This window comes from Cetorhinus maximus, chromosome 31, assembly GCF_964194155.1.
Source record: "Cetorhinus maximus chromosome 31, sCetMax3.hap1.1, whole genome shotgun sequence".
NCBI lineage: Eukaryota > Metazoa > Chordata > Chondrichthyes > Lamniformes > Cetorhinidae > Cetorhinus > Cetorhinus maximus.
Genome location: NC_135909.1, coordinates 16,107,472 through 16,134,117, shown reverse-complemented (window position 1 = coordinate 16,134,117; position 26,646 = coordinate 16,107,472). Strand labels below are relative to the sequence as shown.

General features: G+C 44.8%; 4 non-coding genes across 4 annotated transcripts; all 4 read right to left on the bottom strand.

Moving 5' to 3' along the window:
• Positions 1-3,442: 3,442 nt before the first annotated feature.
• Positions 3,443-3,533, bottom strand: trnar-ucg (transfer RNA arginine (anticodon UCG)). Its single transcript is given in 2 exon segments — positions 3,443-3,478; positions 3,497-3,533. It is a non-coding gene; the product is annotated as a tRNA-Arg (tRNA).
• A 4,442-nt stretch (positions 3,534-7,975) lies between these two features.
• Positions 7,976-8,057, bottom strand: trnan-guu (transfer RNA asparagine (anticodon GUU)). Its single transcript has one exon. It is a non-coding gene; the product is annotated as a tRNA-Asn (tRNA).
• A 7,631-nt stretch (positions 8,058-15,688) lies between these two features.
• trnal-cag (transfer RNA leucine (anticodon CAG)) lies at positions 15,689-15,772 on the bottom strand. The gene has a single exon. It is a non-coding gene; the product is annotated as a tRNA-Leu (tRNA).
• Positions 15,773-23,591: 7,819 nt separating this feature from the next.
• On the bottom strand, positions 23,592-23,681 carry trnar-ucg (transfer RNA arginine (anticodon UCG)). Its single transcript is given in 2 exon segments — positions 23,592-23,627; positions 23,645-23,681. It is a non-coding gene; the product is annotated as a tRNA-Arg (tRNA).
• Positions 23,682-26,646: the final 2,965 nt, after the last annotated feature.

Genomic DNA, 26,646 nt, shown 5'->3' with positions numbered 1-26,646 from the left:
ATAATGTAACTGCATGTATATAACTCAGCCAATATAGATTTTCATTGGCTCCCAAAACAGATCAGCCATTCGTTCAGAGCGCTATAGGTAAAAGAGACCATTAAAGAAAAACACTATAGGCGAGGCAGTATCCATAGAAGTGGGAAGAAAACTCAAGCTTCAGTTACACTCATTCTCTTCTTGGGATAAATTAACTCTTAAACTTCTCTTATTAGGATAAATTGACCGTCCAATTACATGAGCAACAGTTCCTCCATTTACTCCACGTGTTTTGCAGTGATAATTTCGCTGTAATGATTTCTCAGGTTCTGAAGCCTCGCCCCGGTTTAAGTAAAATCCGCCCTTTGGATCGCAAAGAAATTTGGATTTCAACTGGCGACACACGAGGGATCGTCCGGGATTATGAAACCGAGATCTCTCGCACAACAAACATCCTGCAGCGCGAATCTTACCTCTACACCAACGAGCCTTTCACAGTTGAGCGACATAACCGCTATGTACATTCATTGTCCTCCAGAGTGCGTCAACACTCCTTTTGGATTTCTGTCGTAACACCAGAAAACAATTAAGAATTACACCTCATGGCAGGCAGCAGCGTGGACAGTGAAAGAGTGTTCACGTTTCAGGTCGATGACATTTCATCAGAACTCAGCAATGCTAGAATTGTGATCAGTTTTACACTGTAACTCCTGACACCGAGCTGGAACAGGAACTCGGCACCCACTCAGTCTGCCGGTGCGTGCGCCGTTCCTCCCACCGCTGACGTCCTCGTTGTTCAGCCGTTAACGGTCGCCCACTTGCTGCCTCCCACTCACTCCCCTGCTCCCGAATGCCAGGTGCCCTGACCCCAGGCCCTCGCCGCCTCGCTCGCTGCGTTACACGCCAACACTTATGCCGCACCGCTCGCTACCGACTACCAAGCCGCTCACCTCCCACTCGGCACCTCCCTCCTGACCCCTGTCGCCGCCCATCTCACCACAAGAACTGAGGAGATGGTGACAAGCAGAACAGCAAGTGAGGCGGTGAGGGGTAGGGAGCAGGTCGCAGAGCGGGAGGTTACTGAGGCGCCGAGCAGTCCGGCAAGCGAGAGGGTGAGCAGGACAGGGACAGCAGTGCCGAGAGAGGCACACAAGAAGAAGAACACGAAAATCAGGAGCAGTAACAGGCCATTCAGCCCCTTGAAGCTGCTCCAGCATGGCTGATCTGAATATGGCCGCAACTCCACTTTCCTGTCTGCCCCCAATAATTCTTTACTCATTTCTTTGTCAAAAATCTCTCCAACTCAGCCGTGAACATTTTCAATGACCCAGCCTCCACTGCTCTCTGGGGAAGAGAAATGCACAGATTAATGTCCCACTGAGAGAGAGAGAAAACAAATTACCTTCTGTCAGTCTGAAATGGGAGAGCCCGATATTTTTAAACTGAGTCACCTGATTGTAGAGTCCCCCACAAAAGGAAACATAGTCTCAGCAGCCACCCTGTCAAGTCCCCTCAGGATTTTATATCTTTCAATAAGATCACCTCCCATTCTTCAAAACTCCAATGGGTATAGGCCCAACCTCATCAACCTTTCCTCAAAAGAAAACCCTTCCATTCCAGGAACCAGTCGACTGAAACTTCTCTGACCTGCTGTGATGCAATTATATCCTTTCTTAACTAAGGAGACTAAGACTGTCCACAGTCCACCAGATGCTGCCTCACCAACGCCCTGTATGACTGTGGGGAAACTTCCATAATTTTATATTCGATTCCTTCTGTAATAAAAGCCAACGTTCCATTCGCCTTCTTAATCACTTGCTGCATCTCTATACCAACTTTTTGAGGCTCATGAACCAGGACCCCCAGAACCCTCTGCACTGTAGAGTTCTGCAGCATTTCTCCAGTCACATGATGTACTGCTTTTAAATTCTTCCTGCCAAAGTGGACAAGTTCACATTTTCCCAAGTTTTTCTGCATCTGCCAATTATTGTCTACTCACCAACCAATCTAAATCGTTCTGTACACTCTATATGCCCTTCTTCTACAGTGAAGGCAGAAACAAAATACCCGTTCTACAGTTCTGCCAGTTCCTTGTTTTCCATTATTAATTCTGCAGTCTCACCATCTGCGGGACCAACACGCACTTAAATAAATATTTATAAACATTTATAGAGTGAATTCCGGCTCGGGAGTGGGCCAGCGAGCGGAACACAGCAAAAACAGTGTTCATTTCGGGCTGAGTTTGATCTGCACCATCTCCGCTGCTGAAAGTGACCTGGAGCGTCACTGGCTTTGACGTCACAGACACTGAAACTCCACGTGTGGAGCGCGTGCTCTTTGCTGTTCCGGTGTCAACAAACTCAGCCAAAAGGTCTTTCCCATGTGGACTAACGTGAGAACTTCCCGGGAAGTTTACATTTACCCCTCCTGCCGTGGACCCTCCTCGAATGCCTCCGACTCTGAACTAGAGTCAGAAACTTGGGACAAATCCCAAACAATTAGCTTACTAGATGCCCAGGAAAGGTTAAACAGTTTAAATTCTGGTCTATCACCTGGGTTACTGCGCAACCGAATACTCAGTCGCCGCGATCCGACCAGCTGACCTCTCCGCGGATCTCTTGACTTGCTCCCAACCTGTATGTTGACGCGTTCACGCACTTAAACCATCTGACCCACCAACGCACTCACCCACCAAACTCATTCACTCAGCCAGCTATCTACCTACACACGTCACTCACCTAACCATTCAGTCAGTCACTAGCTCATCCAGTCAGTCATATATGCGCTCCCGCACAGTCAATGACTCGATATTTAAACTACCAGAATATGGCAGTTAATGTTGTAAAAAGGGGCCATGTACTTTCGTTCCATGACTCTGCCGCTGCGTTTAGATGTCCTACCACCTTTAATGATTTACGTACATAAACACCCAAGTCCCACTGCTTCTCCACCTCCCTTAGAGTTATACCCTTCATTTTATATTGTCTTTCCAAGTTCTTCCTACCAAACCTCTCTCCATTGAACTTCATCTGCCACCTGTCTCCCCATTTCCACCAACAGGTCCAAGTCCATTTGAAGTACTACACTATCCTCCACACTGTCAGCAATGCTTCCAAGCTTTGCATCCTCCGCAAACTTTGAAATTTTGTCCTGGGCACAAAGGCCTCGGTCATTGATATTGATCAGGAACAGCAAAGGTCCCAACCCTTCCGCCAGGCAGAAAAACATCCATTTACCACCAACCTCTGTTTCCTGCCACTCAGCCAATTCTGTATCCTTGTAGCGGCGAAGTGGCTCTACTCCTTTTGCCAACTGTTTCACTATTCGGTGGCGAGTTTTCTCCTGTTAAGTGGTTCAGATTGGAAAGTGGGGTGTGACTGGATTCACCTGTACAGAGAGGGGTTGGTGACGGCAGTTTCCCTTCTCCGATGAACCAGTTGCTGATTTGTTTTTATCTAAAAGTCGACTCTGGTGGGACTCGAACCCACAACCTTTGAATCTCTTGTACAACAGCAGCTCGAAGTCCAACACGCTATCCGTTGCGCCACAGAGCACAGCACATCTAGAGCTCATTTCCTATTCCACATAAGGGAATTTCTGACATTGAAGAACAAAACGTTCAAACGGTCAGCAATTTCCTCCATTTGAACAATGACGACATTTCAAGAGCACTCATTGCCTGTGAAGTGTTTTGGACGTCCTGTGGTTGTGAAGAGACCGATAGAAATTCGAGTAAAAGAGCAATTTCCTTCAAAAGGACATATTCAGGTTGGAAAATAGGGCGGCTGATTTTTTTTGCAGAGAAGGGTGAAGCGATTCATTTTGGTCGGAAGAACACGGGGAGAAAAGAGAAAATAAAGTTTGCAATTCCAAAGACGGTGCCGGAACAGCGGGAAATGATGTACATCTGCATAAATCATTGATGGAGGCAGTGCAGGTTGAAAGAATAGTTCATGAAACATACAATATCCTCGGCTTTATGAATGGGAGCATAGTATACAAGAGCAAAGCGGTTGTTTTGAACTTGGAAAAGACAGTATTTCGGCCACAGCTGGAGTATTGCGCACAGTTCCGGGCATCACAATTTAGGAAAGATGTGAAGGCAGTGGAGAGGATGCAATAAAGTTTCACGAGAATATTTGGCGGCGAGGAACTTAAATTACTTCGATACATTGTAGCGGTAGGGGATATTTACCTTGGAGACGAGGAATTTGAGAGGAGATTTCTTAGAGTTTTTTCCAGTCCCGAGTCTTCTGGACAGAGGGAGGGTGATGATTTGGACATGGGCTGTTTCAGAATCGGAGGTGTTGAAAATGGTGCTGAACATTGAGCAATCATCAGCGAACATTCCCAATTCTGCTGGAAGGAAGGTCGATGGTGAAGCAGCTGAAGATGGTTGGGCCTAGGACACCACACCGAGGAACTCCCACAGTGATGTCCTGTAACTGGGATGATTGATCTCCACAACCACAATCATCTTTCTTTGTGCTGGGTATGACTCCAACCAGCAGAGAGCTCCCCATCCCCCGCCTCCGATTCCCATTGTCTCCAGTTTTGCTGGGGATACATAATACCACACAGTCAAATGCTGCCTTGATGTCAAGGGCAGTCACTCTCACCTCACCTCTGGAGTTCAGTTTGCGTTGGAGGACGAGGGGAAGCAGGTTGTTTTGTTTGCCCACCCAAGCTGAATATTGGGCTTGAGGTGGCGATCAGATTCGGAGAGGAGGGTGACAACCTTTCACTGAGTTTCAAGTTTGCAGATCAGACCTTGGCGGGATTGCTGCTATATTCCCAGGACGTGGTGATCTCATTCTTAGAGCAACACACTTACACTGAGGACAAGTTGCTCCATTTAAAATAAAATGGAGATGTGGGATTTCAGAATCTGTTCAACACTGATTCACTTTTATTCATTTCTGCATCCTAGAGTAACAAAGTGGTTTGTAACTGTAAAAAAAATAATTAAAATTTAGAAGATTCAGTCCAATACCTCCACAGTTTCCACTATTACAGCTTTCAGCGTTTTCCGATGCATTCCATCTGGTCCCACTGACCTATCAACATTTAGCACAGCCAGACCTTCTCGTATCTCTTCTTTAACACGAGTTATATGTTAAAGAAGTAATTTGAAAATTGCAGATGGAGGATTTGTGCCCCCTTATTGAAGAGGGTTTAAAGGAGAGGAGCGAAGCATTTGTGCTGAAGAAGTGGGATCAGGGAAAATAAAAGTAACAATAAGTGGAATGAAGGGGGCGGGCTGTTCATGGGCTGACTGGAGAATTTCATTAGGATTTATTCATTGGAGATTGGAAGGTCATTTTTTCCAAATCTTTAAGGAGATTAATGTTGAAGGAAGCCTGTCTTCATCCATAAGGAATCATTAGCTAAGTTTATAAAAATAAGGTGGATAGATAGGATTCAAAGAATTGGAGGGGCAGCACGTTGTAATGTGGAATATAAGATCTTGGTGAGGGCTTGGGAAAACCTTTAGGAAGAACACCAAGTCCTTGGAGAGCGTGCAGTAGAACTTTTCTGGAATGGGATCAGTGGTGAGGGATTCCGTATGTGGATGGACTGAAAAATACAAACTGGAGATGCTCTTATCAGAGTGAATGTTAAGGGGAGATTTAGTACAGATATTTAAGATTAGCCGATGTATTTAATATCAGCCCAGGTATTCATTTCTTATACACATTAAGCAATATTTTTCCCATTGATGGAATGTTTGAAAACCAATGATTAGATAAAAAATAAATGGTGAGGAAATGTTTCACACTGCTCCGTTCCAAACAATTCCTGACTTGGCATGATAGATTTTTTTTTTTGCTTACTGAAGCGCTGGGAACAGTTTTACAGCAGGGAGCACAGTTACACAATAGGAATTACATTTAAAACAGGTCCTATCTTTATGCAGCAGGAAATACCTTCTCGTAAATGATCAGTTTCTCCATCGTAATATCTTTCTAGTTTGCTCGGCACCTTTTCCTGTCAGCCATTGTGTTTCTCCTGAAAGTCTCTTACTACTTTACTGTGTGTCTTTCTCTGTCTAATACATTCGTGGTAGCGGAAGTGGATTTGCGGAGCTTGGGTGAACTTCCCAAAAGTAATGAGGAAGGGAATAGGTGTTTGGCTACCAAACAACAGTAATAGACAGAAGAAAAATGTTGCTTTGGAGGAGACGCATTGCAGAAGCGTGCTGGCCTCCTAACCCAGCGATCGATGTATTGAAACCGTATTCAGTTGATTTAAATTCGCATTAACACAAAAAAAAATATGTCTGCGACACAAAATCACCTCTGAATTTGCTTCATAGTAAATTTACATCAGCTTCTTGCTTCCGGTGAACACTTCAATCTGTAACCAATCTCTCAAATCGTTTTATTTCACACACGAACGCAGCAGAAGTGCTGCAAAAATACACCAGCCGAGGATTTCCCCTTTCTCTCAGCCAATTTCAGGCCATGGTCCGAAGGGCCTTCCCTTGCTCTCTATCACTCTATGATTATCTGAGTAACAAAAAAGAAAACAAATATCTTATTTGTACCCGATATAGTGAAGTTTATACATATTACCTTCAGCATATCCGATTTACAGGACACCCTGCAGTAATTCCCATGCTTATTTGGACAGCAGCATTCACCCTGAGACATGGACCATGAGAAGGACAAGATTATCAGCATAGTGGAAACAACATCACGTCAAAGACACAGATAATTATTGTTTTGACAGATATGATTGTTCATTCTTAATCACTTATTTAAAAAATGGAATTCCATCCCCAATATCACCATGAACTGGGAAGGTTTCATTCCTTCAGGTTTGCATTCGAGACACATTGTACAAAACACTCTATGAGTGTCTCTGGTCAATGAACGGATGATGCGCGGAGATCTCAGCTTTTACTCATTGATCTTCGCAAGAGTTGATCCAGTTTTGACGTTGACTTTTCCTCTGGTGTCGATTTACTCGAATTCCTCACGTGATTTCTCTGCTGTCCAATGAAGCTCACTCAGCAGAGTTTTCAACATTAATTTGATTTTTTCCTCACAGGATTTCAATCACCATGTTTTTGAACAATTTGTTAAAAAAAATTCTTCCAGGAGCAGCGATGTGATAAAGAAAATATAATCTGTTATAAAGTGATTTTAATTGAGGGATGAATGTGGGCTCCGACACGATGGAATAACTCCCCCGCCCCTCTCCGAAATGGTGCTTGGTATACTGTACCTGAGAAGGCAGAGGGCACCTCAATTTACCATATCATCTAAAAGCTGGCACGACTAACAGTGAAGCATTCACTGATTACTGCACTAGTGCGTCAGCCTGAATTTGTGCTCAGGATTCTGGAGTGAGTTTTGAACTCACAACCTGCTGATTGTGAAAAGCAAGAGAACAACTGACTGGATAATAATTCACAGCAAAGGAAAGACGACAGAAGACATTTCACTCCAAGGAGAGGCTGAAGTAGATTGTTAATTGAAGAAATGTCACAGGCATTGAGAGATAAACACCCACAGTTGAAAGAGACCGACTTTTTCTCACGGCAGGGTGAGAGATTGTAGCAGGAATTTCGATTCCCAATGCTTCTTGGCAACACCCCAGAACAAGCTAAATAGTTTGCACACTGCCCGCTAGACTAAAAAACGAAGCTAGAATGTTATTTAATCATCGTAATAGTTTCAATCAGATCGACCCTGAAACATTGATATTCACGGTATTACAGGAAACGTCATAACTTGGGTCTGATACAACAATGGTAATTTCAGATTTCCTTTCTGCATAACGCCGTCCCATAAAGAAACAAGATTTAAACTCACGCGTGGGAAGCACAGTGGATGAGCAGCCTTAAATTCAGATAATCATGGAGTGATTAGCGACATTATCCCGACGCCACCTCCTCTGTAAACCTGGCCTCGGAAAGATTACATCAGTGATTTCAGACATGCCTTCTGAAAAAAGCACCGCGTTCACGAAGAACCAGTTAATAAACTGACGACAAAGGTGGGATTCGAACCCACGTGTGCAAAGCACAATGGATTAACAGCCCATCACCTTAACTTCTCGGCCACCTCGTCACGAGTAGCTCCTTCATTAAACATCCTTCCGTACTTTTTTGCATTCATGAACTGCTTGTTTCAGGTCCTGAATAATCAATCAGGTGTCTCATGTAGTTTGTCAATAAAATACATTTCCATCACATCAGATATGAACTGTTGTAAATCGACTAATGTGAATCACTTCAACACTTCAACATGTTTCTAGACAGTGTGAAAACCCATCGCGGAAAGTCCGAAACATACATTCATCTGGAAGAATAAAGAAACTCCTTCCGACTCACAGCAAGTACCGGAACACAACTGAAATGTGGTTTCTCACTCAAGACTGTAACTGACAGCAATCAGCATCCGACAGAGCCCACAAGGAGAGAGTTGCCGTATTCGATGCATTAGGAGAAACTTTGCGTTCATTTTCTGTGTTGTGATTTATTCTCCGCAATGATTTCCCGGATGTTCAAACCTGGTCCTGATTTCCCCAACTGGCACCGGCTCGAGCACACGAATTAATGTATTAAAATGCCGGTGGGGCTCGTACGGGTATTGAACCCGGGACCTCTCGCATATTAATTCACTACAAATACCCAAAGCGAGAATCAGACCCCTAGACCAATGAGCCAGGCGCTACAAAAACCGCAATCAACATATCCTTTCATTGCCACCCACAGGAAATTAACAAAATGCGAAATACTGTGGATGCTGGAAATCTTTTGGAATGTATTAGAAATCCCGGGGCCGACTCCAACCAGTGGAGAGTTTCCCTCCTTGTATAATTTAAATTCAGTTTTGTTGGGTTTCTCAGTGCCACACTCTGCCAAATGCTTCTGTAAAGTCAACTGTGGTCACTTGCAACTCACGCCTTGAGTCCAGCTCTTTTGTCCATATTTGGACCAAGGCTGCAATGAGGTCGGGAGCTGAGTGGCCCTGGCGGAAACCAAACTGAACTTCAGTGAGCAGGTGATTGGTGAGTTAGCGCCACTTGCTCGCACTGTCGAAGACACAGCAATGTGGTTGACTCTTAAATGCCCTCTGAAATGGCCTAACAAGCCTCTCACTTGTAACACACCGTGACAAAGTCAAAAAAAGGGAATAGAACTGGGCGGACCATGCGGCATCGATCTCGGCATCGTCAATCTCAGCCCTGTCCAGCCTGCAAAGTCCTACTTACTAACATCTGGGGGCTAGTGCCGAAATTGGGAGAGCTGCCTCACAGACTAGGCAAGCAACAGCCTGACATAGTCATCCTCCCAGATCATGTCCCAGGTTCCACCATCACTATCCCTGGATATGCCCTGTCCCACCGGTAGGATAGGCCCAGCAGAGGTGGCGGCACAGTGGTATACAGTCGGGAAGCAGTAGCCCTGGAAGTCCTGAATATCACCTCTGGACCCGATGAAGTTTCAAGGCATCAGGTCAAACATGGGCAAGGAAACCTGCTGATTAAGACGTACCGCCCTCCCTCAGCTGAGGAACCAGTGCTTCTGCATGTTGAACACCAATTGGAGGAAGCACTGAGGATGGCAAGGGCACAGAATGGCCTCTGGGTGGAAGGATTCAATGTGCATCACCAAAAGTGGCTCGTTAGCACCACTACTGACCGAGCTGGACGAGTCCTAAATGATATAGCTGCTAGAATGGGTCTGTGGTAGGTGCTCAGTGAACCAACAAGAGGGAAAATCATACTTGAGCTTATCCTCACCAATCCGCTTGCCGCAGATGCATCTGTTTGCGACACTATCGGTAGAAGTGATTATCACACAGAAGTTGCAGAGACGATGTCCCAACTTCACATTGAGTTAGTCTCCATCGTGTTGTGTGGCACTACCACCGTGCTAAATGGGATAGGTTTTGAACAAATCGATCAACTCAAAACAGGGCATCCATGAAGCACTGGGAGCCATCAGCATCAGCAGAATTGTACTCGAACACAATCTGTAAACTCATGGGCTGGCATATCTCCCACTATATCATTACCATCAAGCCAGGTGATCAACCCTTGTTCAATGAAGAGTGAAGAGGGCATTCCAGGAGCTGCACCCGCCTTATATCAGTTATAGCCTAATAATGAGTTGTCAACCTGGTGGAGCTATAGCACAGGACTACTTGCGTGCCAAACAGTATCTGCAGCAAGTGATAGACAGAGCTAAGCGATCGCACAACCAACGGGCAGACATTAACTCTGCAGTCCTGCCACATCCAGTTGGGAATGGTGGTGGACAATTAAACAATTCACAGGAAGGGACGCCACAAATATCCCCATCCACAATAATGGAGGACCTCAGCACATCAGCACTAGCGATAAGCATGTGCTACAAGAAGTGTCGAGTGGATGATCCATCTCAGCCTCCTCCAGAGGTCCCCAGCATCACAGATGCCAGTCTTCAGCCAATTCGATTCACTCCACATGATTCCAAGAAACAGCTGAAGGCACTGGGTAGTGCAAAGGCTATGGGCCCTGACAATATTCTGGAAATAGTAGTGAAGATTTGTGCCCCAGAACTTGTCACGCCCCGAGCCAAGCTTTTCCAGTACAGCTACAACACTGGCATCTACCCGGCTATGTGGAAAATTGCCCAGGTATTTCCTGTACACAGAAAGCATGCCAAATACAACCTGGCCAATTACTTCCCAATCAGTCTACTCTCGATCATCAGTTATGTAATGGAAGGTGTCATCAATAGTGCTATCAAGCGGTACTTGCTTAACAACAACCCGCTCACTGACTCACAGTTTGGGTTCCGCCAGGGCCACTCAGCTCCTTACATCGTTACAGCCTTCTTTCAAACATAGGCAAAAGAGCTGAAATCCCTAGGAAAGGTGAGAGTGACTGCCCATAACATCAAGGCCGGATTTGCCTCAGTGTGGCATCAAGGAGCGCTAGGAAAACTGGAGTCAATGGGAAACAGGTGGAAAACTCCATTAGTTTGGAGTCTTGCCTAAGGCGTTCAGTCATCTCAGCTGGAGGATATCACTGCAGGAGCTCCTCAGGGTAATGTGCTCGGCCCAACCATCTTGCACTGCTTCATCAACGACCTTTCTTCCATCAAAAGATCAGAGGTGGGGATGTTCGCTTATAATTTCACAATGGTCAACACCATTCGTGATTCCTCAGATACTGAAGCGGTCCATATCCAAATGCAGCAAGACCCGCACAATACCCAAGCTCGGGCTGAAAAATGACAAGTAACAATCATGTCACATAAGTGCCAGGCAATGGCCATCTCCAACAAGAAAGAATCTAACCACTGGCCCTTGACGTATAATGGCGTTACCACCACTGAATCGCCCACTCTCAACATCCTGAGGGTTACTGATGACCAAAAACTGAACTGGACTAGCCTTATAAACACTGTCGTTACAAGGGCAGGTCAGAGGCGAGGGATTGTGCGACGAGTAACTCACCTCCTGACTCTCCAAAGCTTGTCCAGAATCTATAAGGTACCAGTCAGGTGTGTGATGGAATGGTCGCCAATTTCCTGGTGGAGTGCAGCACCCACAACAATCAGGAAGCTTGGCATCATCCAGGAGAAAGCTTGAATTACACCACACCCATAAACATTCACTCCCTCCACCTCCGTCGCATCTCCAAGATACATAGAGGAATTCACCAAGCTTCTTTAAACAGCACTTTACAAAACCACGACCACTACGGTCGAGAAGGGCAAGGGAAGCAGCTACATGGGAACATCACCACCTGAGAGTTACCCTCCAAGACACACGCCATCTTGGCTTCGGAATATATCGCCTTTCCTTCACTGTCGCTCAGTCAAAATCCTGGGACTCCCTTCCCCGCAGTGCTGTGGGTGTACCTACACCACATGGACTGCAGTGGATCAAAAAAGCAGCTGATCACCATCTTCTCAAAGGCAACTAGGGATGGGCAATAAATGCTGGCCCAGCCAGTGAAGCGCACATCCCATGAATGAATAAAAGTTTTCCTGTCACCTTCAATCATTTATGAATATGCCCACAATTTCTCCCTGCTCTTGCACGCCCTTTGGGTGTACACGCTTTATTTAATGTTCCCTCTTTGCTTTCTTCCGACCACAATTAATCTTTTCACATTTCCCTGGAAAAGGAAATCAACTGAAAAAGCGCTGGTTAGTCCACAGCTGGAATTTTGTGTACAGCTCTAGTCGCCACCTTACAGGAAGGACATAATTGCACTGTAGAGAGCACAGAGAGGATTTACTAGAATACTGCCAAAGCTTGAAAATTGCAGCTACGAGGAAGGATTGGATAGGCTGAGAGGTGACCTAATTGAGATGTACAAAATGATGAGGGGCCTAGATAGGGTGGACAATAAATACTTGTTTCCCCTCGCTGAGGTGTCAATTGTCAGGAAGCGTTGATTTAAGGTCATTGTTAAAAGGATTAAAGGGGAGACGAGGAAAGCTATTTCACGCTGCGGGTGGCGAGCATTTGGATGTCACTGCCTGAACCTGTTCAACTCAGTTAAAATGTACTTAGATCTGCATCTGGAGCGCTGTAACCTGCAAGGCTACGGATCAGGTGCTGTGAAGTGGGTTTAGAATGAGCGGCCAATTTCTTCTTCATCTTTTTTCTATCCAGCACAGACATGATGGGCTGAATCACCTCTTTCTACGCCGTCACTTTTGTAGGGTTATGTGGTTCTCTCTGCCGCTTAAACGCCCATTCCACCAACCTGCCCATGTCGTTTTGAAATTCTACTGAATTTCTATAGCTCTTTACTCAACCACAGGACGTCCAAAAACATTTTACGGACGATGAGCACTTTTGAAATGTAGTCACTGTTCAAATTGCTGAAATTTTGAACAGACTGTTCGTCAATGTCAGAAATTTCTATGTTGAGAGGAGAAACAAGTATCATTGCTGTAAATCTGTGGCGCAACTGATAGCGCGTTGGACTTGCGGTCGGTATAAACAGAGACATTTAAAGGTTGTGGGTTGGAATGCTTTAGATAAGTATTGAAGAAAGTCAGCAAGAGGTTTATCAATGTTCTCAGAAAAGGGAAACTGCCGTCCCGAACTTCTATACAGGTCACTCCCCACTTTCCCATCTGAACCACTGAACAGGCGAAATCTCATCATCGTCTGAGGACAAAACAAAAACCTTTGAAAGATGCTGACCAGAGTCAGTCTGCTCAGTCCTCAGAATGATTTAAAATTGGACATATACAGCCACCGCGGAAACTGCTTCCCATTACTGCTCAGTCATCTTTCCAGACTGTTCCTGACAGACAGCTCGAAACAAGGATGATGTGAATCTGCACCACTGAATACCAAGACCAACACGGTTATCACAGCTGTAATGAACAGCTCCTGATACAGCTTTAGATCAGACAGTGGAGGATTATCACAGGCGTCAGACTGCATGTTCCTTCAGACAGGTTTCCAACTGGACACATGGAATGAGCGGCTGTGTGAACATTAGTGGTTCAGGGGGGATTTCTCACTGGCCGGACTGGAGTTCCAGTTCCATTCCAAGACATTTCTCTTTCTGAATCCATCTCTGTCCTCTTGCTCATTTACACTTTGCATTGTTTCATCATTGGCGGCCACGTTTTCAGCTGTCTGAGCCTTTAGCGCTGCAATTCCTTCTAGAAACATCCCCACTTCACTCTTCCCCTTAATACCCTCTTAAAATCTATCAATTTTACTAAGATTTTGTTCATCTGGCCAAATATCTGACTCGATGTCGAATGTTGCTTGATCAAGCTCCTTTGAAGCGCTTTGGGGAGTTTTGTTAAATCACGGCGCTGCTGCTGGAATGGCTCGAATTTGGAGAAATTCACATACAGCTTCAATCTTCTTAAAGATTCACCTTTATTCCCACCACTTGCTTTGCATCGAAAAAAACATCTCCTATGAGGTGTTCAAAATGCTGACCAGTTTACTGGAGTAAATAAGGAGAAACTGTTTCCACTGACAGGAGGGTCGCTAACCAGAGGACACAGTTTGAAGCTGATTGGGAAAAGAACCAGGAACGGGATGAGTAGAATGTATTTTACACAGTGAGCTCATTGTGAAATGGAAGCTACCTGGGGAGTGATGGAAGCAGATAAATGATTAACTTTCAAAAGAGAGTTGGAGGGAAAAAAACACTTGAAAGAAGGTAATACAGGGCAATGGGGTCAGATCCCGGATCTCGGAGTAATTATATCGCTCAACCCAAGAACCAACGCAGGCGGAATGAGCTCCTTCTGTCCTTTAGCATTCTATGATTTATGGATAGAAATCAGTCCTACATTCTGTAGAGCAGGAAGGGTGTGAGAAGCCGGCATGGGAATTGATCCCGTAGGCACAGAATGGAATCGGTAAAATTCTGTATTTTGTCAGGGAATCGAAACTGTGTAAATATGACTCTGTCTGTTTAAAAGTGGCTTGTTACGAATTCCAGATAATTGACGCTTTGCTTAAAAGGGATGTGTTATCAGTCAATGAACAGGCTATAATATAAAAACGGAAAATGCTGATAATACTCAGCAGCAACTGTGGAGAGAAAAGGAATTAATGTTTCAGGTTGGTGGCCCTTCATCTGAACTGAGGGAATATAGGAATGTAATAGGCTTGGAGCAAGGGACCAGTCCGGGCTCTGGGAAGAGGTTGAACAAAAGCGCAGGTTTGTAATGGTTTGGGGGCCCGGAGAGATTCAATTACAAAAGGTTTCACGGCGCCAAAGCCAAAGGACTGGAACAGGCAAAAAACAAAATGTGGGTCCAGATGAGGTGAGAATGGCTAAAGATCAGCCGCCCAATTGCAAAGTGAAGGAATTAAATAAGAAACAGAAAATAAAATGATAATCCTGAAAGAAACACATGAAACAAGAGGTAGGCTGAGTTTATAATTTAAAAATTTTGAACTCGACGTTGAGGCCAGAAATGTGCAGGGTGAGGTGTTCTTCCTCGAGCTTATGTTATTCTTCACTGGAACACTGCAGCAGACCAAGGACAGAAAGGTCAGAGTGGGAGCAAGGTGGAGAATTGAAATGACAAGTGACAGGAAGCTCAGAGTCAGGCTTGCGGATTGAATGGAGATTCCTCAAAGCGCTCACTCACCTGAAGCAGATGAGAACATATTGCGGCAGCAAATGCAGCACATTAAACTGAAAGAAGAACAAGTGCATCACTGTTTCACTTGGAAGGCGTATTTGAGGCTTTGGATAGGAAGGTGTCATTAAAAGGGGAGGGGATATTGACTGAGTCAAGGATTTCACACTGAGAGAGAAGCAAATGATGATCTCACCGGCCTGAAATGCTAGTTCTAAATTTCTCTCCACAGATGCTGTATAATTGTTGTGTATTCCCAGCACTTTCTGATTGTTACTATTTCTGATTTTCAGCATTCGCAGTATGTTGCTTTTGTATCCAGTTTACTTTATGAGCTGTTTTCAGGGGATCCGGTTGCCTCGAGTCTGGCTCGGCCGACCGCAATTCCCCTTGAGAAACTGGCAGTGAGCTGCCTTCATGAACTGCTGCAGCCCATATTGTGTAAGACCGTCCACAGCGCTGTTAGGAAGGGAGTTCCAGGATTTAAAAGGGCGATTCAGTTCCAAGTCAGGGTGGTGTGTAGCTCGGAGGGGAGCTTCCTGCTGTTCTCATACATCTGCTGCCTTTTTCCTTCCAAGTGGTGGAGGCCTCGGGTTTGGAAGGTGCTGAAGGAAAAAATAATGTTTAGGAGTGGGATTCGAACCCACGCCTCCAGAGGAGACTGCGACCTGAACGCAGCGCCTTAGACCGCTCGGCCATCCTGACTCTGCTACGCTCCTCTGCGTAAATGATTTTGAACTTCACATTCATCGTCACTGCTTTAAAACACGCGATGTGATTTTCCTTTTTTCAGCACCTGTCAGGTTCCTGTATCTGAGTCCCATCCTTCCCCAAGCCGCCGGGGGGTGAGGAGCTTCTCATTGCTGCATTGCTCTGTTTGCTCAAATCAACAAAGACCCAATTCCCGCCCGACCTGTTCCTCACACGAAGGTGTTGAGAGTGTAAGATCTGAGCGAGGTGAAGTATCCAATTGGAGAGTTACATCCTGGCGACAGGAATATCTCTCCACAGCTGCTTTCGGATCTGCTGAATATTCCCCGCATTTCCTGTTTCTGATTTTGTGCCTTCATTACAGGAGATCTTTTTACTGACAACCCAAAGCTTGTCTCTCGGGGCAGCTCCAGGCACCGCTTTCCTGTGGCCTTTAAAGTCGGCTGTTTTCACACTCATCACTCTGCGCCATGGCTTTCAACCCCCACCACCACACACCATCCACCACCCCCACCCTCCGCACCTCCCTCTCTGTCCCCAGTCCCGCGCCCCACTCCCATCCCCCCTCCCGCCTGCTCAGCTCTCAGGTCTTCTTAGCGTTTTTTTTTTCGGAATTCACAAGGGCCCGGGGATCACAGAGTCTGTGAGGGAATATAAGGGGTTAATCCACATTCACATACAGGGAGCTGTGACTCTCTTAAGATGGACGGAAGTTGGTGTCCCTTCCAGATCCACTAGGAGGTCCAGTTACTGGAGCTGGGGGAATTCCTGCCATTTCTATCCCACAGGGAGTGGCGCCTCTCCGTTGGTCCCGCTGGGATGGTGATGGCTAAAGTGAGTGGCCGAGAAAGCGGGTGGTCCCCCTGTCTCTCTTGGGCTTGTTTTCCCTCATCCAGCTGTGAGGGGGCGGGGGGTAGAGTTTGTGGGGTGGGGGCGGGATCTTGCTGGTTTGCGCACCTTTTCCTGTCTGTCACTGTGTGTGTCCTGATCGTCTCTACTGCTTTTCTGTGTGTCTGTCTTTGTCTGTTGCATTCGGAGTGGTGTGAAGTGTAATTGCGCAGCCAAGGTGAGCTTCTCAACACGTGTGCTCTTGATTAAAAATAAGTAAGAAGTCAATATTTGCTTGGCTACCGTAAAGTATTCAGCGGCAGGAAGGAATTACGGCTCCGTCGCAGGGCGGTGCAGCGAAGCCCACAGCACAGAGGCCGATGAATCCAAACCATCTTCTGCTATTTTTGATCTTATTCACACTAAAAATAACCAGCTGTCCGCGACCGAAAAACATACCTGGCTTTTTCTGTACAGTGAATTTGTATCAGCGTCTTACTTGCAGTAAACACTTCAATCTGCAACCAACCTCTCAAATCGTTTTTATTCTCACACGGACAGAAGTAGTAAATGCTACAAAAATACACCAGCCGAGTATTTCCTCTTTCTCTCAGCCCATTTCAGGCCATGTTCCGAATGTCCTTTCCTTGTTCTCAATCACCCCAAGATGATCTGAATCGAAAAAAATAACAAAACAAATCTCTTAGGCGGAAACATTGTTGCGGAGATTATACATATTAGCTGCAGTATGTCCGATCTACAGGACACCTGCATTAATTCCTATGCGTATTTGGACAGCAGCGTCCTCCCTGATACATGTACCATCGAGAAGGACAAGATTATCAGCATAACGGGAAGAGCATCACGTCAAAGACACAGATAATCATTATTTGGAGTCCTATGTTTATTCATTCTTACTCATTTATTAAATATATGGATATCCATCCCCAATATCACCATGAACTGGTAAGGCTTCGTTCCTTCAGGTTTGCATTAGAGACACATTGTACAAAACACTCTGTGAGTGTCTCTGGTTAATAAACTGATGATGCGCGGAACTCTCCGCTTTTACTCATTGATCTTCGCAAGAGTTGATCCAGTTTTGACGGTGACTTGTTCTCTGGTGTCCATTTACTCGAATTCCTCACTTGTTTTCTCTGCTGTCCAGTGAAGCTCACTCAGCAGAATTTTCAATAATAACTTGAGTTTTCCTAACAGGAATTCAGTCATCATGTTTTTGAACAATTTTTCAAAGGATTTGCACACAGTCAGCTTCCAGGAACAGCAATGTGTTGAAGGCAATATGATCTGTTTTGAATGTCTCCGACATCATGGAATAACTACCCCGCCCCTCTCCGAAATTGTGCTGTGGTATATTTTACGTGAGAAGGCAGATGGCAGCTCAGTTCAACATATCGTCTAAAAGCTGGCACCAGCAACAGCAATGAATTTTCTAGAGCGTGAGCCTGAATTTGTGGTCAGGATTCGGAAATGAGTTTTGAACTCACAACCTCCTCATTGTAAAAAGCAAGGGAGCAGCTGACTGAATCATAGTTCACTGCATAGGGAAAAAAAGACAGAAGAGATTGCACTCTGTAAGGAGAAGCAGAAGTAGATTGTTAATTGAAGAGGTGTCACAGACAATGAGAGATAGACACCCACAGTTGAAAGAGGCGGATTTTTTATCACGGCAGGGATAGAGAGTGCAGCAGGAATTTCGATTCCCAGTGTGGATAACAAAAAAAGTTAACTTTGGGTCAAATATTGGACCTGATAAGGGGTCAGAGACTGACTGACCTTAATGATAACAACTGTATCAGTCGGAGTCACACAGGGAGGGAGTGATCATTTCTGAGTCCCACTTGTCTCCCAGGAATGAAGCAGACAGCATTACAACACTGAGAATCTCAGAGTAACAAAAAAGGGAAACTCTTCAACCGAGTCTCCCTGAGGGAAAAAAGGCAACATCCGCTGTGGAGTGTGAGTATTTTTGGTGCCTATATTATATCTCCACTGCCTGGAAGATGTTATATTTCATTATCACAGTTCAGGTGAATTAGTAAAGATAGAACCAGGATTTCTTCAGTGCTTCCAACTGCTTGAAATTCTAGAAGAGGCAAATAAGTTTCACAAATTGTGTAATGCCCCACAGAGGGGCAATAAAGATACATGACTATTTCACTCATAAATCACAATTTAAACCGAAGCCCCATTTCCCCTTTCGGACGGATGTGAACAATCCGACCAGACTATTTACAACAAGACAAGCGGAGTCTTACCCGGAGTCCTGGGATCAATATTAATCCCTCAAACAGGGTCTCTGAACCAGATTATACAGTCATTGATCAGGTTGCTGCGGTGAGATGTTGCTCTGCACATTCAAGCAGCAATCTCACTTACCAAGACACACCTCCGCTCACGCACCATTGGCCGTGAGGTTTTTGGTCTTCCTGAGGTTGCAAAATGTGGTGAAAAAATTCAAGTTCCTCCCTCCCTCCCGCCCGCTGCCTCTCTTCCTGCAGCTCCGCCCTTCTCTAACTCCCTCCCTCTCTCCCTCGCTGTCTCCCACCCTAACTCTCTCCCCGGCTCTCCCTCCCCCTCCCCGCATCACCCCGTCCCGCTCCGCCCCGCCCGCACCCCCTCTCTCCTTCAAATCTTATTTCCTGTCTCTGGGGCCTGTTTTAACCCCAGGCTACCCACTGACCCCGGCCTCAGGCCGGCCCGAACTCTTTAACCGGCTCCATTCACAGGAAAAGTGACTTCAGTTTTCACAATAACATCCGCACTCCCTGTACCCCTCTACCCACAAAAGTGAAATTCAGGTCATTGCTAACATGAAGACTGCGGGCTGCGGTTTCCACTCCTGCAATTTGAAACAATTCGCTATATGTTTGCACAGTGAGCAGAAAGAAATTGCTGTACTTTGTAAACCTTTCTTACTAAACTCACTGTCATTCTGCTTTAACAGAACTAGTTTGAATCTCTTGATATATTCGCAAAATGATAAATGAACTGCATTTGAAATTAAACCATATCAGAAATTGCTCTAATATTCGGCTGGTCTGTCCGCCACTGGACCGATGAAAGATCAACTCCTGTGTCCAATCAGTAAGATATGCAGCCACCGAGAAAGAGGATAACAGAGAGGGAAAAGCCCGGTTGATTGGATGTGGTTATTTTTAACAAAATCATCATCTGACTGATTTTTCAGGATAAATATTCCCCAAAGCTGATGGAAGAATTTGCAGCTGGGGAAATATAGAGAATGCAGGGGTGACAGGATTCTCTGTGGGTCAGTAGCAGTTACTGGTAACTGACCGGTGGATGGGGTTCTAGTATTCAATCTGAAATCGTTAATCGTGAGAGGAAAATGTTCTCAACAAAGGAATGCACCTAGTTTCAGTTCCCTCCAGAATTCGTTTTTCGTTATGAAGATGGGAGGAGAAATTAACTTTGACTGTTAAGAAAAAATAGAATGGGTGATGATTTGTTTGGTGCAGGATTAGGATGATGTGAATATAGGAACGGACGGAGACTGTTCTCCACTCAATCCTGTTCAGCTCAGGACTGTTCTGTATTTGAACTTCATCCATCTATCGTGTTTTTATAATCCTTAAAATACTTACTGCACAAACAAACAAACAAAAACTAACAGATGCAGTTCCTAAATGTTCGAATTGACCCCCAGGTTCAAAAGCAGGAGAGGGGTTGCAGATTTGCGCGGCCCTTTGTGTGAAGAAACCTTCCTGATATCACCCTCGATCGGTTTAGCTCAAATTTTATGTTAGGCCCTCTTGTCTTTTAGAAATGGAGATCGGAAACTCAGCCCCAATTGCTCGCTCTCTCTCTTCTCACCATTCCCCTGAATGTTTCTGCTCTCTATAACTCTCGTTGGCCCTTGAGCTCCCTCCAGGACCTACTTGGTTCCAGAAATTAAATCACAGCTCGGTCCCTTCATTTAAACCAATGACTGCTTCTTTAAGGAAGTTCTTCATCCCGTTTAATCGAGTAATTTGATGGAACATACGAACAAAAAGCAGGGGTTGGCCAAGAGATTTTCCGAAGTTGCAGGGATGGGGTCAGACCGAGAAACAATGCTTGACGATCGAGAATACAGGATGACGAGGCAGCGACAGATCGAGACAGATTAGACAGTGAGAAACAGTTTCTATTGGTGCAAAGCACCGGTTTTAAACGAACCAATGTGGACATGAGGATTCATCTTCCCTGGTGAGTGGTGAGGATCTGGAATGCACTGTCTGAGATATGTGGTAGAGGCAAAATAAAATCGGGGCTTTCATAGTGGAACTGGACAGCCACCTGAAGATAAAAGTTTACATGGCTATGGAGGCAGGGCTGGGGACTGGGATAGCTGAGTTTCTGCTGAAGCATCTCAGGAGGGACAGAGGGCCGAATTGTCCCCTTCTCTGTTGTAGCTATTCTATGTGCATGTGTGTGAGGTTCATTCAGGACCACTTTGTCTCTGGAACAGGGTTTGAGTGTGGAATTCATTGTTCATCTGTCGGTCTCTGTAGATTCATTCTTTATCACCTTGTCCATGGGACAGGATTTGTTTTCGGGATTAATCGTGGATCTGTCAGTTTCTGATGATGTGCCTGTGTGTATGAATCATTCTGTATCATTCTGTCCATTGAATACTGTGAGAGTGTGCGATTCAACGTGTATCAGTCAGTCACTGATGCCAGGCCTGAGTTAATGATTCATTCTGGATCTCTCTGTCTTTTGTTCACAGTTTGAGTGTGGGACTCATTACGTGTCTGTCAGTCCCTGAGACACTTTGCAAATCTGGATTCATTCAACCCAGAATATACCTCACTGAAACTGGGCCATTTGTTCTAACAGGTAAACTGCCCGACAAGATCCTCCACCTAGAATACTTCATGTAACATTCTCTGTTTATCCCTGAAATTCATTCTCCCTCCTTTACTTATCTAGACTTCCCTTAAATGCAGTTTATCTAATCGTCTCAGTTGTTCCATGCGATAGTTGGCCTGTAACTGCTGCCGATTCAATGGGAATAAATTAATTAATCGTGTTTCCTAAATTGTATTTCATATTTGCATTTCTACGTCTGCCCCATCACATCACATCACAAATTCCTCGCATTGACCTGTTTCCGCGACACTGACAATGTGAATTTCTACCGCTCTGTTGCGGCCAGTAGATGGCAGCACATTCTGATACAGTGAAGTTGACAGATCAGAGACAACAGAGGAGACTTGTTCATATTATTCGGGAAGGGACAGTTGTAGAAATACTATGGATGGAGATGACCTCTTCTTATATGTATTATGTAACAAGCAGTGGTTATCGTCTGTCCCTCGATACGATGATGACATCCACTCAGGACCGTGAGTTTCTGCCATGGGTCTTCATGAGAGTGAACAGGTCAATTCTCGGCCTACAGACCTTTGGAGACATGGGGACAGGATGTCCCACGAGGTACTGAGATCCAGAGTGCAAGATTTGCTTCCTGTTACTTCTTCTTAGCCGCCGTTCTGCCTCATCATGAAGACCTGGGGACTCACAGCGCGCTGCAGCTTGTGGGGCAGGTTTTGGTCATTTTGAATGGTGAGAAGCAAGTTCCTTGCAGTCATTAATATAAATGCTGCAGCGTTTGAATTAACGTTTCAGAGTGTCTTTGGAGCATTTTTTTGTCCTCCCCTGGCATGTTGTCCATTTGAGAGTTGAGGAAACAGGACTTGGCGGATGCGACGCTTTTCGATTATCCGGACACAGTGCGCAGTCCATCCAAGTTAATTTTTCAGAAACAAAAACAAAAGTACCTGAAAAAGCTCAGCAGGTCTGAATACAGTTAACGTTTCCAGTCCGAATGACTTTTCATCAGTTGAACAGTCATACGGACTCGAAACGTTAACTGTATTCCTCTCCGCAGATGCTGTCAGACCTGCTGAGTTATTCCAGGTATTTTTGTTTTTGTTCTAGATTTCCAGCATCCGCAGTATTTTGCTTTTATCTTAATTTTTCAGGAGTTTGGCCTGAATGCTGGTGGAGCTGCCTTCAAGAACGACACTACAGTTTGTTCGGCAGTGCTCCCACGGAATCTGGAGGGTGCCGCGGAGACATTGTGGATGGAATTCATCTACCGCTCTTATGAGTTGCCGATGCGCAGTTAATTAGTATAACGTTGTATGCGACCCGTCAGCCTATGTCTTGTTTGTGAGAGCGAGACACATACTTATCTACTCTTCTCTGCTCCATTTTCCCTAAATTCAGCCTCCCAGAATCTTTCATAATTTTAAAAACCTGTATGAGACCAGCCTCCAATCTTCATTCTTCAAGGGAAAAGGTAGACATCCTGAAAGTCATGTCGTGTCTGTTTCCCACTTGTTTATTTTTTCATAGTCTATGGGCGTCTTTTGCAAGCCCAGCATTTGTTGATCATCTCACATTATCCTTGAAGTTACGAGTGAAGCAAATTACTGTGGGTCTGGAGTCACATGTAGGACAGGTAAGGGAAGGGCGGATGATTTCTTTCCGGAAAGGGCATTCGTGAACAGGTTGGGTTTTTGCTACATTCGATGATAGTTTCATAGCCGCCATTACTGAGCCGAGATTTTAATTCCAAATTTAGGAAATATTTTAATTTAAATCTGCTCTGTTGGGATTTAAACCCGTGCCCGCAGAGATTAGCCTGGCACCTCTGTATTGTTAGTCCAGTGACAGCAGATTCAGCTAATGATCGAGCCGCTTCATGAGAAGATTGGAATTCTCCCAAACCATTTTATTAAACCGATTGATGCACAGCTTTTGTTCCAGTTGGACACATCAATAATTTAACGAACGTGATCAGTTAAACAAAATCAGTTAGAAATGAATGCACAAATTAACAAGAGCAGACATTTTGAGAAAGAGCCCTGCTATGTTAGGAAGGAAACGCAGAACCTTCAGCTGACGAGTGAGACCGCGGTTTTCAGGAAGTTAAACAGATTTCTACATAAAACGACCACGGCAGGACTCGAACCTGCAATTTTCTGATAACCTCACCAAGTACCATCGAAGTCAGACGCCTTATCCATTAGGCCACGCAGTCAAGTAATGTAATACTGGAACTGATGTTAGTGCCATGTAAATAAATATCGTGGCTGTATATTTTTCAGTTCGATTTTTGGATGATCCGCTGAATCCCAGATCCATGGCCTCAGGGTCTGAGTTCGACTCTGTGTCCTTCGTTGGAAAATAAGGATTGGGAGATCGGGAACTCAGTTCCTATTGTCCGCACCCTCTCCTCATCATTCTCCTGTAGTGTTTTGAATCTCTCTCACTCTCTGCCTCGTGGCCTCCCCTCAACCGCTGCTAAATTCCAGAAAATAAACCACAGAACAGCCCCTTCATATAAACCACGAACAAAGGAAGCCGTTCTTCCCGAATTAATGAACAATTTGATCGCGGTTTGCGACATGTTAAGGCGATAGTGTCAGAGAGAGAAACTTCAGCGATGGTGGGAATTTTGGAATTGGGGGAGGGGGAGGGGTCTGGGGGCTTTGGGGCTCAGTCAAAAAACAAGTCGTTTCTGGTGTGAAATTAGGAAACATCTCTCTCAGCAAAGGGGAATTTCAGAGATCCCATCGGGAAACAGCACTTTAATTTTAAATCTCAGTTTTATAGACTTGTATTCATCAAATATATGATGGATAAGCGAGAAAATGGGTATTTATCTGTCCCGGAAATTTGATCCTTGAACCATTATTGAAGACATTGAGTTATGCATTCACTGTAATCGAACCCAGGTTTCTTTGATGAAAAATAAGAATTCTATCCCTGAATCACCAATCCGCCCATCATGCTGAAATCAATTTATTTCCCTAAGTACAAGATCACTGCACTAAAACAGAAAGCAAACTGAAAGTAACCTGAAGAAAAGAAAATAATTTAGGGACTGTGACGCTGTTACAGAATCGGCAACTTCGGGAATCTAATCCGAGTTTCCCACGCCCTAGTGACGCATTGTGCTCCTGAACCAGCAATGCACAGGTTTGGACGGATTTCATAATTTTCAAACTATTTCCTAATCTGATTATCAAAGTATCACTTCCCTTATCATTGATCTACAGTCCCTCATTGTTCAAATCCCACGTCTGGCTTTCGGTATTTTTAATCACTCCACAGACAGAACTGTCAAGAGGGTTTAGAGAAAGTTAATAAAGATGAACTGTTCCCACTGCCTCAAGGGTCAGTGACCAACCAGGGCAGATTTTAATTCATTCGAAAAGGAACCAAAGATAACGTATGGAAAAGATTTTCTCGTAATAAATTCTTAGCATTTGGATTGTCTGCCCAATCGGCAGGCAAACCCATGACTGTTACCATCTGGAAGTGCAAAGGCAGCAGACACATGGGAACACCAACACGTGGAAGTTCCCCTCCAAGCGGCACATTATCCTGACTTGGAAATAGATCGCCATTCCTTCACTGTCTCTGGTTCAAAATCCTGGAAAGCCCTCTCTAACAGCACAGTGGGTGGACTTACACCACAGGGGCTGCAGCAGTTCAAGATGGCAGCTCACCGCCAGTTTCTGGGGGGCAATTATGGATGGGCAATAAACTCTGGCCTAGCCAGCGACGCCCACACCCATAAATAAATAAATCAGCCCCTACAATATTTTTGTTGTTGTTGTTATTTCTGTGTAGGTGTTTACCTGGATAAAGAAACAGGTTCTGATTAGCCCTTTGACAGACAGCCGAGATTGCGTCTATTAAGCCTGCGAGATCAGACTCCAATGTGTGCAGGGAATGTGGAAGAGCGAGAAGGAGGGAACATCCTGCGTTGGATAGGTTTTCTCTAAAAGAAAACAAAGGTTTGCTTTTCTTCAGCTGTTTTGACAACCACAAAATTTCACAACGACGCGTGACAACCACTGGAGAACTTCTCAAGTGTATTCGGCATTTTTATGTAGGAAATTGCTGAAATTTCCAACCGTTTGTTGCACATTGTCAGGCTGTATGTTCCTTCAGACAGGTTTCCATCTGGACACATGGAGCGAGCGGATTTGTTAACGTCAGTGGTTCAGGGGTAGATTCCTCACTGGCCAGACTGGACTTCTGGGTCAGTGGCTTAACATCATTTTTTCGTTTTGTGAATTCAGTTCTGGTCTCTGAATCATTCATATTTTTAATCATAAAACTGGATTTATCTTGGCATTACAGATCTAAGGTAATTGTTAAAAGAATGGCAAATACTGTCTTTCCGTCTCCCCTTACACAAGTTTACAATTCAAAGTACAAAAGCACTTTAAGTAGGCAAGCAAAATGTGAGCAGAGTGTAAAGTCTTTGTAAATGAATAAAGATAGGTTGAGATGGTGGACAGAAGTTTGGTAGATACAATAATGTGGGAATATGTGAGGATCACCACTTTGGTGGGATAGATTAAAAAAAAAATATTCTTTAAATAAAGAGAGATGGCAGAATGCTGTGCTGCAGTGAGACTTGGGTGTCCTTGTACATGTATCACAAAACAAAGCTACGTTGCAGGTACAGCAGGCAGTTAGGAAGGCTAATGTGGTGTTGGCCTTTATTGAAAGGGGAATGGAGTTTAAACTCGGACATTCTTGTGATAACTGAAGAGGGCGTTGATGGTACAAAACTTAGAGTATTGAGTCCTGTTTAGGTCTCTTTCTTTAAGGGGGAATATACTTACATTGGAAAGAGTTCAGATTTGCCCTGAGAAGGCGGTGGTGAGCTGCCTTCTTGAGCCACTGCTGGGAGTGTTGACCATGACTTTGGTACTCAAGCCCAGGATTTAAATTTGGCTCTATAAACTTGTGAATGCCACCAACCGAGACATCCTGTGTAGAAGTAATTTATCAGGGTGAATAGCTGTTGTTGATTTGTTAGGAACTAAAAATAGAAAGATGACAGAGAACAAAGTTTCAAAACAGCAAGATGAAGCATTTCAATAAATAACACTGCAATGTTTGCAAAGAAAACAGCACTCTCACCGAATGAGTGGGGACGTGCTTTGATTTCATTGAGTTGAAACTGATTTCTATGTGAAATT